Source organism: Protopterus annectens, chromosome 4.part1, assembly GCF_019279795.1.
Source record: "Protopterus annectens isolate FY-2018-M chromosome 4.part1, PAN1.0, whole genome shotgun sequence".
Classification (NCBI taxonomy): domain Eukaryota; kingdom Metazoa; phylum Chordata; order Ceratodontiformes; family Protopteridae; genus Protopterus; species Protopterus annectens.
The window spans coordinates 754587982-754606798 of record NC_056734.1 but is presented as its reverse complement, the minus strand read 5'-3'; the positions used below and the strand labels follow the sequence as shown (position 1 = coordinate 754606798).

The window sequence follows — 18817 nt, the reverse complement described above, 5'->3', positions numbered from 1 at the left end:
ACATGCCTGGCTTAAGGAACAAAGCTTGCCTGATCATGTTAAAGCTAAGCTACTAGATGCTCCTTTACAAAAGGATATGCTATTTGGTACTAATGCTGAGGAGATACTACGGAAAATGGAAGAAAAAGCTAAATCTATGCGAACTGTCAAGGCTTTTCTACAGGTACAGCCACCTCGTTTTAGCAGAAATTGGCCTTCAAAAAACTGGTCCTTTCCAGCCATGGACAAGCCCCAAAGAGGTAGATACAGGCGCTCAAGGGGCAGAGGACAATCTCAAGGATCATATAGAGGCAGACAATGGCAATCTCAAGCACCAAGAGGTGGCGAAGACAGTGCACAACAATACAGAAAGCAAACCCAATGACTTCCTCCTTTTCATGCCAAGCAAATCTCATCTGGCAGCCCCTTGGGAGGAAAGCTGGCACTATTTTCAAGAAATTGGCAGATTATCACAACAGACAAATGGATCCTGGACATAATAAACAGAGGCTACAGATTTCATTTTCACACTCTTCCAAAATGAGAGGCATGCCAAACCTGCCACACAATCAAAGGGCAGAGGCAAATACAAATTACAAAACTCATGGACATGAAAGCCATTCAAGAGGTTCCTACTCACGAACAAGGTCAAGGTTTTTATTCCAGACTTTTCCTGGTACCAAGAAAAGGAACCGACTGGAGACCCATTTTGGACTTATCCATCCTAAATACATTTCTACTGCATCAAAATTCAAGATGCTCACATTACAGCAGCTTCTTCCCATGCTGGGCAAGGAGTTTTGGCTGGTAACATTGGACCTCAAGGAGGCATACCTGCATGTCCCAATCAGACAAAGCTGCAGAAGATACCTCAGATTTCTTGCAGGTTCAATCCACTATCAATTCTCTGCATCGCCCTTTGGCTTATCTACTGTGCTCAGAGTATTCACGAAATGCCTGGCATCAGTAATTGCCTACTGCAGACTTCAAGGGATACAAATTTACCCTTATTTGGACGACTGCCTGATCCAAGCGGACAGCAAGCACAGTCTTCTGGAACATCTGGCTTATGCAACACGGTTGCTGAATGCTCTGGGATACACAATCAACAAAGAGAAATCCAGGCTGACACCATCTCAGAAAATAACTTTCCTGGGTGCCAACTTGGACACAAACACCCAGATGGCCTATCTTATGCCAGTAAAACAAGGGCAACTAACTCAGTACTTCAAAAGACTAGCAAATTGTACCAGGCTTACTGCAAGGAAAATCCTGCAGGCTCTGGGCTTCATGGCATCTTGCATTCTTTTAATCCCATGTGCAAAGTTGCATATGAGAAAACTTCAATGGTACCTAAAAAACCTATGGTCTCAACACAGCCAAAATTGGGAAACAATAATACCAATAATTCCATGTTTACAAAAGGAATTTCTATGGTGGGCCCAAGCATGTCGAGCAAACACAGATCTCCCATTCTGCAAGCCTCAAGCAAATCAAGTCATCACAACAGACGCCTCAGATTACGCCTGGGGGGCACACATGACAGGCAGGTGCATTCAGGGCAAATGGTCCCAAAAGGAAAAGCACCTTCACATCAGTCAAAAAGAAATGCTAGCAGTGATAAATGCAATTACAGCATTCAAGGACCTCCTGCATCCAGGACAATTATTGATAAGAACAGACAACACCACAGTAATGTGGTACATAAACAAACAAGGAGGAACACATTCATATCCCCTGTGCAGGCTAGCCATGACACTTTGGAACTTGGCTCTGGAATGGCAAATCGAACTTCAAGCACAGTACTTGCCAGGTTTGGAAAACACGCTGGCAGACAATCTAAGCAGAAATATGACAGACCCACACGAATGGAAGCTGCATCCACAGGTGTTTATAAAGATAATCCAAGCATGGGGAAGGCCAGACATAGATCTCTTTGCCTCCCACAGGAACCATCAATTGGAAAAGTTTTGTTCAAGGACTTTTCATCCAAAGGCATGGAGGGTGGACGCCCTTTCATTCAGTTGGACAGCATGGACAGTGTACGCTTTCCCACCTCTGCCTCTTCTATCCAAGGTACTCTACTCTTGAAAGCAAGAGCAGACAGACCGAAGATGATACTGATTGCTCCAGACTGGCCAAGGCAGCACTGGTACCCACTCCTAAGGAGCCTAACACATACTCCTCCCTGGCCTCTACCTCTAATGCCTTTTCTACTGACTCAGCACAGCTACAAAACCCTTCACAGTCAACTACAAACACTCAATCTTGCTGCATGGAAAATTCCTTAACACCACAGCAGACCCTACTCTCCAAAGAGGTGCAGGATGTCATTCTGGAGGCCAGAAGGCCATCTGCTAGGAAGACTTACTCCGCAAAATGGAAACAGTTTTGCTCTTGGAATGAGAAAAGAGGCCAGGACCCTAGAAAACTGAATCTGCCTCAGGTATTACAGTATTTAGCTGAGCTGCTGAACAGTGGACTTTCATTTTCTTCCATAAAAATCCATGCCTCAGCCATTTCTGCAGAATTCAACACGGATCCACCGTTATTCTCTCACCCACTTTTAAGGCAATTCCTCAGAGGGGCTAAGAATATAAGACCACCAAGGAAACAACCAGTGCCAGCCTGGGATCTTAATTACATCCTAGAAAAATTAACATTGCCTCCCTTTGAACCAGCTGCGTCAACAGATTTGCAATACTAGTCTTGGAAAACAGCTTTCCTTCTGGCCATTACCTCAGCTCGTAGGGTTTCGTTGCTTCAAGCCCTCATGGCTGTGCAGCCCTTTCTTATCTTCCATCAGGTCAGGGTTTCCCTTCGAACCAACCCATCATTTATGCCTAAAGTGGTATCCAAGGTAGCTTTAAATCAAGCCATACACTTACCTACCTTTTACCCCAATCCTCAAAACAAAGGGGAAAGGCTGCTACATTCCTTAGACATCCATAGACAGCTACATTACTATTTGGACAGAACAAAGCCTTTCAGGAAATCAGAACAACTTTTTGTGTCTTATGCTGTAGGAACTCAAGGGAAGCCTGTTACCAAACAGACAATCTCTAAATGGATAGGCCACTGCATACATTTTTGTTACTCCTTTCATGGGAAATCTGTCCCTGTAGGCATCAGACCACACTCCACCAGGGCCACAGCTACCCCCACAGCCTTCCTCAGGGGAGTTCCTACCAAAGATATCTTGGAGGCAGCCACTTGGAGTTCTGTACATACCTTCACTAGACACTACCACCTGCCTTTATATTCCAAAACTAGAGCAGGCTTTGCTACTGCTGTATTGCAGGGCATTCTGGCTCATCCCAGTTCTACCTAGTGCCTACCACCCTGTGCGTAGCTTTGGGATTCTACCCATATGTGATTACTGCAGCTGTATGCACAATGAACATAGTACAGTTTTGTACCTACCATAAATGTAGATGTTAGAGTGCTAATATAGCTGCAGTACAGGTTTCCCTCCCTCCTTCCCCTCTTGGTATAGGACTAGTGGATAACACCCCCGCATACAACCTATTTTGGGTTATCCTCCTATGGTGTATTTGCTTGCAACTACTCTTTTTTGATATCATTGCATTGCTTGAATATATTTATTTATATATATATATATATATATATATATATATATATATATATATATATATAATTTATCTATTGCCTTCCTTTGGGGGCACCTGACATCTGGGGCAAGAAAGACTGGAGAATATGGCGTCGGCTGTAACTTATATACCCCTGTCGCACTGACGTCGGGGAAGAAGGGACAACAACCGACGCCGGACCAAGACTTTGGAATTCGGCCGACCGAGGACCCGCCTGACGGCAGAGAACCCATATGTGATTACTGCAGCTGTATTAGCACTCTAACATCTACATTTATGGTGGGTACAAAACTGTACTTTCTCCTCCACCATCAAAAATCCCGGACGTTCCACCCAGTCAACGGGATCAAGCAGCACTAGAAATCTCAAAGCTGCTAAGAAAAGGAGCCATCCAACCAGTCCCTGCAGACCAGATCGGAACAGGAACTTACTCAAGATTATTTTTGGTGCCGAAAAGAACAGGGAACTCTGGAGACCCATTCTGGATCTCAGCCATTTGAACCACTTTGTAAAGAAGTCCAAGTTCCAGATGGTCTCTTTGCAATCCATTCTCCCCCTGCTGGAGAAAGGAGTATGGATGTGTTCCATAGATCTCAAGGACGCCTGTTATCACATCAAGATACACAAGGCCTCCAGGCATCATTTACGCTTCCGGCTGGGGGCCAGTCATTTTCAATTCCGGGCCCTGCAGTTTGGTCTCACCACAGCCCCCAGGGTGTTCACCAAGTGTTTGGCAGTGGTGACTGCTCACCCGAGACGTCTAGGATTCCAGGTGTTTCCTTATCTAGACAACTGGCTCCTCACCGCCCCCACCAGACATCTACTTATTCAAGCCATGATAACTACCATCAAATTGAGACCTCTACTATGAATTACTTTCAATTGGGCAAAATCTGTATTGCTGCCATCACAGCGTGTTGCCTTTATCAGCGCAGAGCTAGACTCTTTAAAGATGCGAGCATTTCTACCCAGGGAGAGATTTAAAGGTGTTGCAGGCCCAAGTTCTGGCCTTACTGCCCCGAAAAAAGCCCAAGCCAGAACGGTTCTTCAATTGTTGGGAACAATGGCGGCTACCATTCTTCTAGTCCCTCTTGCCAGGTTACACATGCAAATACTTCAATGGCTCCTTTCGGTCCAGTGGTCATATCAGGAACTGCCCTTGTCCCATCCCATCTTCATCACGGAGAGATGCCGACATGATCTTCGTTGGTGGCTTCTTCCCTCCAATCTGAATCAAGGGAGATCGTTCATCCACCCCCCCGTCCCCCGCTGCCACGGTAACCACGGACGCCTCCCAGATGGGGGGGGCATTATCTGGGCAGAACGGTCCAAGGTACCTGGCAGGATCACGAAACTCACTTGCATATCAATGTTCTAGAGATGAGAGCGGTGCTTCTAGCGTTGCAGGCACTACACAACTTTCTTCCCCAGGGAACTATTGCGATTCTTTCCGACCAATATGTCAGTTTATGTCAGTTGTCTGGTATCTGAACAAACAGGGGGGGGGACAAAGTCCTATCCCCTTTGCAAGGAAGCCATGAGAGTGTGGAACTGGGCGATCGCTTCCCAGCGTGTTCTTGTGGCAACGCACATTCCGGGGAAGTCCAACGTGATAGCAGACAAGCTGAGCAGAACTATTCTGATGCCTCACGAGTGGTCCCTGAATGATCGAGTGGCTGCTCAGATTTTCTGCAAGTGGGGTCTTCCCTGCTGCGACCTCTTTGCCAGTCCCCTAAATGCAAAATGCAGCAATTTTTTCACTCTGATCCCTCCTCAGGGGGAGTCACCCAGGGATGTTCTAGTCCACAGTTGGCCCTCCGGTCTGCTCTATGCCTTCCCTCCAATCCCTATTCTGCCAAGAGTGATTCAGAAGGCAATTTGTTTGGGAAGCAGCATGATTCTGATTGCACCACACTGGCCCCATCAAGTTTGGTTCCCCTTCCGTCGGAAATATGCGGTGGAAGGTCCTTGGATTCTGGACCCAGCTCCAGACCTATTGACTCATCAGTCAGGGCAGCCCCATCCATCCCTCCGAACTCTCAAACTCGCTGCTTGGCTGCTCCACTTCCTGCCTTAGTCAGACAACATACTCTTATCCCGGAAGTGGTACAGATTCTGTCCTCTTCTCACAAGTCTTCTACTAGGAAGATATACTCTAATAAATGGAAGAAATTTGCAACTTGGGCCGAGCAGCGTGAGCTTAATCCCCTTACAGCCCCTATATCAGTGGTCTTAGATTTTTTGGCAACACTTTTTAGACAGGGTTCCGCTGTCTCCACTTTAAAGGTTCAACTGGCAGCGATCTCTAATTATCACGTTGCTCATGAACCTTCCCTCATGGGTCATAGGCTGTGAAAAGCCTTTCAGAAAGGAGCCTGGTTGATTCGCCCCCCGGTTTCGCAACCCGTTCTACCATGGGACTTAAATTTGGTGCTCAGAGCTTTAAAGTCTCCTCCCTTTGAGCCGGCAGCCACTTGCAAATTAAAATTCTTATCATGGAAGACTGCCTTTTTGGTAGCCATTACTTCAGCCAGAAGGGTTTCGGAGCTTCAAGCCCTTTCTGTCAAACCTCCTTATTTGATTTTTCATAAGGACAGAGTATCTCAGACTAAACCCTTCCTTTCTCCCTAAGGTCTCTTCCGTCTTTTGCCTTCAACAGTCTATTGAGCTGCCGGTCTTTTTCCCACAATTCTTCAACAAAGCAGAATACATATATCACCAGTTGGATGTACATAGACAATTGAGGTTTTATTTGGATAGGACACAACAGGAGAGGAAATCGGATCAGTTGTTTGTGTCTTTTTCGGACAATAGAATTGGCAGATCTGTAAGTCCACCATCGCTAAGTGGATTAGGGATTGCATCTCCTTCATTTATGCATTGACAAGTAGGGATCTTCTCTTTCCAGTGAAGGCGCATTCTACTAGGGTTATGGCAACTTCAGTGGCTTTTCACGCTAGGCTGTCTGTGGATGAAATATGTGCAGCGGCTACTTGGACTTCTCCACATACCTTTTATTTCTCATTACAAATTGGATGTGGCATCTAGAGGTCGGGCTTCCTTTGGTTCCACAGTTGCTCAGGAGTGTTTTCCAGTGAGACCCCCAGGATTCAGGTGCTAGGGACGCTGTCTCATCAAGTAATGAATGTAGGCGAGATAGGATCACATTACATCTCTTAGTTATGTACTTACCATAACGATAGATGTATGTGATCCATCTCGCCTACATTCTTACGTACCCACCCTCCTTCCCCCATCCTGTTGGACTTGGAGGAAATAAATATTCCTAGATTCCCATAAGGATATTATTTTTTCTCTCCTCTTACAGATTTCTCTTTCTGGGTTCTGTTGGTGGAAGAATGTGTTTGGGCAAACAAGATCTGGAGGTTTGGGTGTGGTGCATCCTGGGATACAGGGTTGTCCCAGCCAATGAAAGACTTCGTGCTTGTTATAGCGGCCGAGTCTGAGCAGATTCTCAGCTCCGAGCCCATCAGTAATGAATGTAGGCGAGATGGATCACATACATCTATCGTTATGGTAAGTACATAACTAAGAGTTTTGCGTTGTGGGTTTGAGACTGGTATCGGACAGGCAAAGGATGTCAAATGAGTGTATGTGCAGCAGTGCATGGAGGAGGGCAGTTTTATTATTAATGCTACGGATGTTAAGGTGAGCTATAGAGAGGGAGGTTGGGGGGTTGGTGGATAAGTTTGAGTATGAGGGTGGAGGACAGAGGGGTTTATAGTAGCAGTATTATTTGGGCCAGAGTTGGGATGAATGTCACCTGCTAGAAGGGAGAGAAGTAATCTTATTTTTAGGTTAAAGGGGTTGGTGAAGATGTGTAAAGATTTTCTGTATATGTGATTGGTGTAAGAAATGTGGAATTTTCTATGAAATTTTGCAAGAAGGTAGTTGGGAGAAGAAATAATGTTTGAGAATGGATGGAATGTGTTTTGGGAAGGTGAGTTAGTATGCTGAGTCAGAATATGTATGGTTCTTTTAGTCTAAGTTGTTCATATGAGGTTAGAAGGTAGAGTAGCATAAGGTAAAGAAAAAGTAAAAAAAGGAGGATATGTTTTAAATTGAGGTTAGAGGTGGAGGCATAGTGATAGGATTGTATATGGAAGAAAAAATGGGAAGTAGAAGTGTAAAAGCAGATAGGAAGACTAGAAATAATTTGTGTGTGTTTTTTAAAGATGTAGGTGGATGGGTAGTGGTTGAGCAAGAGGGGAGGGGGTAGTGTATGGTTGGTGAGCTAAAATGGGGGAGTGATTAGAGAGGTATAAGTTTAGAACCACCAGGGGTGGGTGGGAATTGGGGGTAGGGGAGCTGAGTGAGGCTGCATGACGAACTGAGCGGGTTAGAGCAAGTAAAGGATGAGAATTTCAGGACGAACGGAGCGGGTTAGAGCAAGTAAAGGATGAGAATCACGGAGACTAACAGCAAGAGATAGTAGAGGAGCTCTAGGAATTCCAGGTGAGCGGGGAGCTCTAGGAATTCCAGGTGAGTGGGGAAACTATCACAGAGACTAACAGCAAGAGATAGTAGAGGAGCTCTAGGAATTCCAGGTGAGTGGGGAAACTACTACAATAGTTATGTTACAGGGGATAGTGGTGAGGGGAAAGGGGGATGTAGCTAATAGAGGTGGGTGACAGCCTGTTCTCAGAACAAGGGTCTGCTCACCCTTCAGTTGCTACCAATGCTGGGCAAGGATTCGTGGCTGGTAACTCTGGATCTCAAGGAGGCTTATCTGCACATCCCAATAAGGGAAAGTCGCAGGCAGTTCCTTTGCTTCAGGGCTGGGGAGCAACACTTTCAATTCTCTGCATTTCCCTTTGGCTTATCTACTGCTCCCAGACTTTTAACGAAGTGCCTGGCTCCAGCCATTGCTTTTTGCAGGCAGAGAAACATTCATATTTATCTTTACCTGTATGACTGTCTTTCAAGCAAACTCCCCAGAACAATTAGAAAAGGATTTGGATTTCGTGAAGAACATTCTCACCTCTTTGGGTTGCACTCTCAGTGAAAAGAAGTCAAAGTTGGTTCCTTCAAGGGAGATTGTTTTCCTGCGAGTGAGTCTGAATACAGCCACCAAAATGGTATTCCTCCCTCAACAGAAGCAAGAATATCTCTTCGCTTACTTCATGACCTTGGCAAGCATGACCCAGCTCTCTGCAAGGCAATTCCTACAAGCACTGGGGTTCATGGCTTCATGTATTTTGATGATCCCATATGCAAGGCTGCATATGAGAACTTCAATGGTATCTCAAGAATCTTTGGTGTCAACACACACAGACTTTCTTCCCCTGATTCCCTGTCTACAAATGGAGTTCCTCTGGTGGGCAACAGCCTGTTCTCAGAACAAGGGTCTGCCTTTCCGCCCACCGCCTGCCAGCCAGGCTATCACCACAGACGCCTCAGATGTTGCATGGGGGGCTCATTTGGGGAACAGGGGCATACAGGGGACTTGGAGCACACAGCAGATTCATCTCCACATAAACTTAAAAGAATTGATGGCAGTGCAGCAGGCCTTGCTGGTTTTCAAGGACCTGCTCTATCCTGGGAGTCTGCTGATCAGGACAGACAATACCACAGTCATGTGGTACATCAACAAGCAAGTGGGGACTCGCTCTTTTATCCCTTGTGCCGACAAAGCATGAGACTATGGTCCATAGCAGCATCCATGGGCTACATCCATGGGCTTACATCTAATAGCCCAGTATCTTCCAGGGAGGCTAAACTCCTTGGCAAATCATTTGAGCAGACATGTTCTGGATCCTCATGAGTGGCAACTGAGCAGGGACATTTTCCATCGCATCACTCATCATTGGGGCACCTCACAAGTGGATCTTTTCTCCTCTCACACCAATCATGTCCTTCCAACCTTCTGCACAAGGGAGTTTCACAGCAAAGCTTGGAGGGTGGACGCGTTGCCCTTCCCATGGACACATCTCAGTTTATGCATTCCCTCCTCTGCTTTTACTTCCCAGAGTGCTGCTAAAGATAAGGGACGAAAAAACAAAGGCTATTTTGATAGCTCCAGATTGGCCCAGACAGCATTGGTATCCCCTCCTTCGCAGCCTTTCCTAGGCTCAGCCTTTGCATCTTCCCCTGGTACCAGATCTGTTGGTTCAGGGTGGGGGAAAGTTCCTTCATCCTCCTCTTCAAACTCTGCATTTAACTGCCTGGCTAATACTTTAAATCTTTCCCAATAGGTGGTTGAAGTTCTTCATGAGGCCAGCAGGCCTAGCACAAGAAAATCCTATGCAGATAAATGGAGGAGATTTTGCTCTTGGATGCTAGCTAAAGCAGAAGACCCTTCTCATCCTTCTCTTTCACTCATTCTTGACTACCTATCAGGATTGCTTAATGGTGGACTTTCTTTTTTCTTCAATTAAAATTCACGCTTCAGCAATTTCGGCTCATTGTTCTTTTGAGCAACCCATTTTTTCTCACCCCTTGATGAAGCAGTTCCTGAGGGGAGCTAGTAATCTTAGACCTCCCAGAAGAGCTCCTACTCCTGCTTGGGATCTTAATTTTGTGCTGGAAAAACTTACTCTGCCTCCCTTTGAACCAGCTGCCTCTGCAGATTTGAAGTTTCTGTCCTGAAAGACTGCTTTCCTTTTAGCTATTACTTCAGCTAGAAGGGTATCTGAGCTGCATGCCTTAATGGCAGTACAACCTTGCATTATTTTTCACTCAGATCTGGTTTCTCTGAGAACTAATCCCTCCTTCATGCCTAAGGTAGTTTCTAGTTTAACCCTTAACCAGTCTATTCACCTGCCTACATTTTTCAACAACCCCCAAAATAAAGAGGAAAGGATTCTGCGCACTCTTGATGTGCATAGACAGCTGAGATTTTACTTAGGACTAAATCCTTTCGAAAATCTGAACAGTTATTGGTTAGTTTTGCTCCTGAGGCACAGGGTAAAGCTATTTCAAAACAAACCATCTCCAAGTGGATTGCTCATTGTATTCACTTTTGTTACCTGCAGTATGGGAAGGATCCCCCTCAGGGTATTAGGACCCATTCTACTACAGCAGCCTGTACATCTGCAGCCTTTCTGAGAGGTGTGCCTACTAAGGACATTCTAGAAGCAGCTACTTGGTCTTCTGTCCATACTTTAACAAAGCATTATAAATTAACTTTGTTTTCTAAATCCAGGGCTGTTTTTGCCTCTGCAGTTTTGCAGGGCCCCTTACCAACCCTTAATCTGTAATTCTTCCTACCCCCTTTGTCTTCTTACTGGGCTTTGGGAATCAACCCATATGTGAGGACTGCAACAGTGAAACACGAACATAGTATAGCTGTGTACACTTACCATAAATGTAGATGTTCAAGTGTATTCACTGTTGCAGTCTTGGTTTCCCACCCTCCATTCCCCCTTTTTTCCTAAGGCACAGACTATAGATTTTTTACTTTTTGTATGACATGTGTCCAGGATGCTACCATTCCTGGGTTAGCCTTCTTTGGGGGGCTCTTGACAATTAAGGCAAGAAAAACTGAGGAAATGGTGTCGGCTGCCTCCCTTTATACCTGACGTACTGACATCAGTTTTGCAACCGGCGGCAGCTGACGTCCTATACCAAGGACTCTGGTATGCGGGCCAACTCCGGGCTACCGGGAACCGGATAACCCATATGTGAGGACTGCAACAGTGAATATACTCTAACATCTACATTTATGGTAAGTGTACACAACTGTACTTTCCCTGCCAGTGCCCTATGAGTGGTCTGCCAGTCATTCTGTAGCCAGGCATCTGGGAATGCCTTGGCTGTAACCTTCATGAATCCCCAACCAGTACCAAATGCAGCAACTTGTTTTACCTTATTTCTTCCCCAGGAAGATGTCTGAAAGATGCACTCATTCAGAAGTAGCTGCCAGGCTTTCCTAACTTTCCCCTCAGTTTCAGATTTCTGGAGAAACTAAGAAACACAAGTCCATGGTCATTCTGATAGCTCAGTTTTGACCATGGCAGCTGCATTTCCGCTTGCTGCAACCTTACCCTTTTGTCTAAGGCCAACCAAGTGTCTGTTATTGCATCCATCTGGCAAACCCACTATATGTCGACATTTCTTGGAGACGTGTAGTCAGTATAAATCAGAATTCAGTGAATTTATTGTGGACTTGTTGTACCATACTTTAACAAAAAATTAATTTTTTTCCCAGGAATCCTGTTATTTACAACTGAGTGGTACTGCAGTGGGAGCTAATTTTGCCCTGTTATATGCAGACATTTTTATGGGTTTCTAAGAGGAAGAAATTCTGTGGAATCAAAACAGTAATAAGCTTCTTCGTTTCATGGACTCCTGGTTTTGTTACTTGGATGACTGCTGGTTAGTATGGGAGGGGGATATATACTTGTTAAGCAGTTTTGTTCTCTTTTTAAATTCCAACAAGTTTGGCATTGAGCTTGATGTTCAGTATGGTAAATAATTATCACAATTTTTGGATGTTCAGATAAGAAAATTGGAAGATGGTTTTCTTATGACTACAGTTTATAGAAAACCATATTATAGAACTTCATTATTATGAGGGGATAGTTATCATCCGAAACATATAATGAAAAACATTCCCAAGTCACAGTTTGTAAGGCTAAGAAGAATTTGTAGTGACTTACAGTAAGGAAAGTGGGGACTTCATTAGTTTTTTGTGGGGACTTCATTAGTTTTTTACCCAAAGGGAATATCATCAAAATAAAGTTTTAACAAGTTGAGATGGATGTTGGCAAATTGTCTAGAGAAGAAACAAATATAAAGATGGGTGGATAAGCAGAATGACACTAAGTCTAGGTTTGTATTAACTTATGGTTCCAACACATACAGAATCAAGGAAATCATACAGAAATATTTGGGCATTTTGAATATTGATTTTTTTTTTTTGAAGGAAAAGTAGAAAATGTGTATTTTTTGCTTATAAGAATGGGAGCTTCTTGGGACAATTTTCTAGCTTTAAACATGTGAACATACCATGCCAGGTTGAATGGGGCTTCTGGGTTGTGTACCATGTGATAACTTTGGGAATTGATGTTCTTTGTGTTTCACTGTTGCAGTCATTACATTTGGGTTATCTGCTTGCAGATAGCCCTCAGTTGGCCTGATTAACAAAGTCTTGGGTCCTGCGTTGGTTGCTGTTCCTTCCTTCTTCCAGGTCGTCAGGGGTATAAAACATGCAGCCGACGCCATTATATCAGTCTTTCTTGCCGTGTGGTGCCCAAAGCAGAAGCAGTTCGCAAGTGCCGGTCAGTCGACTCCTGAAATTTTCGTTTTCGAGTTTTAGAACTGAAGTCTTCAACTAAAGCTAAGTACCCCGTTGGGGAAACTTTTTTTTCTTGTACCTTACTGATGTCAGTAAAAGTTAATAATTGCATTACTTGTGGAAAGCAAATACCTCATAAAGATTTTCATTCGTACTGTATTCCTTGCCTAGGCCCTGATCACGAAGTACCTTGCTGTCGGATTTGTGCTTTATTTAATCAGCGCACTGTCCATCATCGGTATATTTTCACCTCTAAATATTTCAGTTCTCTGTTTAATTATCCAGAAATGTCCATAGCCATCCGACTACCGGGCCTAGGCCCTGATCACAAAGTACCTTGCTGTCAGATTTGTGCTTTATTTAATCAGCGCACTGTCCGTCATCTGTATATTTTCACCTCTAAATATTTCAGTTCTCTGTTTAATTATCTAGAAATGTCCATAGCCATCCGACTACCGGGATTCTGAAAAAATGCAAAGAGAAAGACAGAGACAGGCCGCCGAGGTCCAAAACTGCCGACAATGCTTCTCCTAAGCCAGTTCGCCAGTACCTAGTGAGGCACTTTTGCAGCCCCTGATACCAGCTGCTTCTGATTCGCAGGTCTCTACTGAGACCCATTCGGAGTCCGGTATGCCGCGAGATGCTTCAACTATGGAACCTGCAGATGTCTCTACCTTAGATGGGTCCGGAACTGCTGTGCAGGCACCGGCTTCTGAGGGTGTATTCAGGCCTATGGACTTGCATATTAAACCGACGCCTCCTTCTTTACTTAGGCCTAAATCTCGATCCATGCCTAAAAAACCGACGCCCAGGCCACATGCTCAGGCTTGTATGCCTAAAAAACAGGACTGGCTGAATATCTAATAACTCTAATCAGGGGTAGCCACCCCCCCCCTTTCTAAGAGGCCTAGGACTGAAGTTGATTATGAATCTTCTGATCAGGATTCTGTTTCTGATTCTTCTGATGATCTGGATTTGCCCTTATCTACTTATGAAGATTCTGATGCAGAGGACTTCATTCCCTCTGCTTCCCCTCCTGAGGATTTTTCTTTTGGGGAAACCTTACAATACTGTAAGGGAGCATTTCCACTGGGAAAGCCAGGATTTTTCTGATTCAAAAAAAGAGGCTTAGGGATTTCCTTCTCCTACCTCAGCATAGGCCTTTATCTATTCCGTCTGTACTAGACATTGTTATTTTTTTCGGAATCTAGTTTGGCCCCTGATTTCCTGCCTCCTGCTCCCAGAAAACCTTACAGATACTACAGGGTCCCTGAGTCCCACAAGTTCCTTTTTAAAAATCCTATTGGAGATCCAGAGACTATTTCACAGGGGGCCAAGGGCATTAAGGCTTCTACTGCTAAAAATCCTACTCCTTCTGATAGAGACTCCAGGGTGCTGGATAGATGGGGTAAGAGGGTTTACACTTCTGCAACCTTGGCCATTAGGGCTTTAAACTGCCAGTTTCATATGTTAAAGTATCAGCAACATGTTATTGGACTGCTTAAACAGAAAATGATGTTGATTCCTGACTGTGTGGAAAATAAAGAATTACAGGATTTAATGCATTCTGCTGAACAAGTTGGAAAACATACTTTGCAATGTGATTTTGATTCATTAGAGGCCTCTTGCAGGGCTGCTGTTACTGGGTCTGTGCTCAGAAGGCATGTTTGGCTTGAGGAGCAATCTTTGCCTGATCATGTTAAAGCTAAATTGTTGGATGCTCCTTTAAATCAGGACTGCCTGTTTGGCAACAAGGCTGAGGAAGTTCTTAAAAAGATGGAAGATAAAGTTAAATCTATGCAAACTGTTAAAGATTTTTTTGCAAGTTCAGCCTCCTAGATTTAGTAGGTACTGGCCCTCTAAGAATTGGTCCTTTCCAGCCCCTCCCAGGTCTTCTCAAGCCAAACCCAGACACAGCAAAAACCCCAGGTTTCAGTCCCAGGGGACACACAGAACTAAGCAGTGGGGGGCCTCCACTTCCAAATCTGGGCATAAAAAGTCTCTCCCCTTATGGTAAACTGTCTCAATGACTTCCTTTTAAAATTTCCAAGCACTTGTCAACTGACTGCCCCTTTGGGGGGTATGATTGCTCTTCATGCAAATAATTGGGAACTCAATTACCCAGGACAAATGGGTTTTAAATATAGTGTCCCAGGGATACAGATTTCACTTCCACACGTTGCCAACACCCCGGACCTACCCCCAAATCAGTGGGCAGAGGCCCCAAAACAAGTACTTTCTCTCTTAAGCATGGGGGCTATTCAACTGGTACCAGAAGAGGAAAAGGGGCAAGGTACTCTAGACTTTTCCTGGTACCCAGAAAAGACAATTCATGGCATCCTATCCTGGACTTGTTTACTCTATAAACACCTTTTTGGAGATTCCAAAATTCAAGATGCTGACTCTTCACCAATTACTTCCTATGCTAGGCAAAGATGCCTGGTTGGGAACCCTAGATTTAAAAGAAGCATACCTGCACATTCCAGTCAGGGAATCTTGCAGAAGATACCTACGCTTCAAAGCAGGCCACACACACTATCAGTTTTCTGCACTGCCCTTTGGCTTATCTACTGCGCCCAGAGTATTCACAAAGTGCCTAGCTCCAGTTATTGCATTTTGCAGGCAAAGAAATATTCAAATATACCCATACCTGGAAGATTGTCTAATTCAGGCAGAAAGCCAGGACATACATTTGAATCTTCTGGCCTTTGTACAAAGGGTTCTAACTTGTCTGAAGTACACCATAAACAAAAATAAATCACACCTGGTAACCTGTCAACAAATTATATTCCTGGGAGCAAGCTTGAATACAACTTCCCAGATGGCTTACCTCACGCCAGAGAAACAAATTCATTTGACAACCTACTTCAAACAAGTGGCCACAAAAACCCTGCTATCTGCAAGACAAATACTGCAAGCCTTTGGGTTTATGACCTCCTACATTCTTCTAATTCTATATGCAAGACTTTCTACAGAATTCAGCTCAGTTGTGGAACTCAACAGTCACAATGGAAAGCTGGATAAGAGCAGGTATAAGGTACTTTTTCCACTCTCAACTCCTGGAAGTGCTCAGTTTGGACTCCTAAGACTGCAATTTCCACCCACCAAACCTGCCTGGGTTTTCCGCCCCTGGGTTAACTTAACACCCTGGATAGAACCACTCTAATTTAATACTCTGGTATAAGGTACTTTTTCCACTCTCAACTCCTGGAAGTGCTCAGTTTAGACTCCTAAGACTGCAATTTCCACCCACCAAACTTGCCTGGGTTTTCCACCCCTGGGTTAACTTAACACCCTGGATAGAACCACTCTAATTTAATACTCTGGTATAAGGTACTTTTTCCACTCTCAACTCCTGGAAGTGCTCAGTTTGGACTCCTAAGACTGCAATTTCCACCCACCAAACCTGCCTGGGTTTTCCGCCCCTGGGTTAACTTAACACCCTGGATAGAACCACTCTAATTTAATACTGTATGTTTCTGTGTTAATAATTTTTATCAAGAGTGTCATTTTTTGTTATTACTTGTTTTCCTCTCTTGGTATATGTACTAGACTTCTGCCTGTCTCTGCCAGCAGCCAACCACCCCTCCCCGTCTATCTTAACTGCCTTACCCCTTAGTCTGTCTCCTCGGTTCTGTAGATAACTACCTATACAGTATTACCCCTTAAACTACTCGTGATTCCAGTACTTCTATTCCTCTTCTCCTCACCTACAGTGCTCTCTCTCTCCCCTGAAACTATTCTAGTTTCTCTTCCTACTTCCTACGTTAAATGTTTAATGTGTCTCTCCTTGACTATTTCTTCTTCTTTGTAGTTCTTCCTTTTTGAGTCCTGCCTATATCTACCTCCTACTGTTATATCAATCTGTCCCTGAGTTTACCTATACCATTTTCACTACTTCTAAGCCTCCCTTGTACCTATACCCAAACTGTTTCTCCTTAACTTCACTTATTCCTTTTTCCCCTATCCTCTGGTTACCCTAGCTAACTCTTGTATCCAGCCTACTTACCTTGGCTAATTACTTTCTGATTGTTTTCTCTTCCACTGCTCTCGCCCAAATTGTGTCTGCCCTGCTCCGCTCCTCTCCCTACCCCCAATTCCCACCCACCCCCAGGGGTCCTTAACTTATACCTCACTATACACTCCCCCTAATCCTCCTAACCTATCTCCATCCATCATACTAGACCTCTCCCCTTAACTCATACCTCTCTTTCTTCCCACCCCTCCATCTTATCCACCCATCTCTGACCTCCAACTCTAAAACTATTTTATTCATATCTCCTTTCAACTTCTATTTAACATTGTCTCTTGCATCCTCCTCTTCTACTATTCTTTCATACCTTGCCCTACTTTAAATTTCACTTACTACCTATCTAGCATTTACGTCTTATTGGACTAGATCTAACTATCTCTTACCTTAACTTTCAATTACTTATCTCCCTTAAACCCTATTACACAAACTAATACTGATCTACTTGTTCTTAATCTGAACATCTTTTACAAGTTACACTATCTTTTCAACTATTCACTACCATGTCACCATCACTTAAAGCTTTTTTCTTACATATCCTTCTCTTTACTGCTGTTACAGCCTCTCTCTCTTTATCTTACTACACCACCTCTTTTGCAATTAACAGTTTGTATGAACAAAACCTTCATCTGCAACAAACTCTACCTTCCTCCTTCTTCAGCACCCTTAATCATAGTTTGAAGAACAGGTAATGTTACTATCTACTGCCAAAATACCATAGGATATCTCACATGACCTTCTGCTTTAATAAAAAGATTCTTACTATCTCACTTAAAATTCTCAAATTACTATCTTTTTCCCATCACCACCTCCTCCTACATGGTGATGTTCATCCTAATCCCGGTCCCTCTATCATGAATGAATATAATTCAAATATTAATCCTTCACCTCTTCATTTTTCATGTACCAAAGCAGCCAATTCCCTTCTAATAACTCACCTTAATATTAGAAGCGTCAACAACAAAATTCACCACCTCCATGCACTCCTTCACTTGCACTCATTTGATATATTATGTCTAACAGAAACTTGGTTAAAAACCTCTACTCAAGACCAGGAAATTACCCCTCCTGGCTATAACATACTTAGATATGACCGCATGAAGAAGAAAGGTGGTGGTATAGCCATCATCTATAAATCTAATCTACAAGTTACCCTTTATAATGAACTTCCATTAACAGGTAACAAAGCTGAATTTTTATCAACCAAACTTCAGCTTAACAACAATAAAGCTATCTATCTAATTTGCATGTACCTTCCCCCTGGTAATAATATTCAAACTCTAGAAGACTTACTTAGTTCCCTTTCAAACCAACTACCCCAAGAAACCATAATACTTGGTGATTTCAACATTGACTGGAAAACCTGTTCATCCCAGCAGCCTACTAACCATATTAATCTCTATGGTTTCTCACAATTAATAACAACTCCAACTAGAATCCATAAACCAAATAATAAAGAGACAATTTTGGACTGGATCCTTATTAATCACCCCCCCAACAGCTATACTCCAGGAACCCTTCCTGACAGTATTAGTGATAATATACTTACATATGTCTTCAGACAAAAATTAAATAATCCTAATACTCATAAACTAAGAACATGCCGTTCAAAAAGATTTTTCAACCCTGATAACTTCCTTGCTGAATTGCAGGCATGTGACTGGTCGCCTTTGACACACCTTGAACTTAATGAAGCAGTGACCTATTTTAACACAAACTTTCTACAAATTCTTGATTATCATGCTCCATTACGCTCTACTAGGATAAGAGCCAAGACTGCCCCATGGCTAACAAAGCAAACAAAAGAAAAAATGATCCTTAGAAATAAAATCTGGGCTAAATGGAGAGCTACTAAATGTCCATCTGATCACCTCCTTTTCAAACAATTAAGAAATGCCACCAAGAAAGATACTCTTAGAGACAAAAAGGAATTTTATC

General features: G+C 43.6%; 1 protein-coding gene across 1 annotated transcript in view; it reads left to right on the top strand.

Annotated features, from left to right (window-relative positions):
• Positions 1-18817, top strand: part of LOC122801039 — a 141349-nt gene that overhangs the window by 78588 nt on the left and 43944 nt on the right. The window lies entirely within an intron of this gene.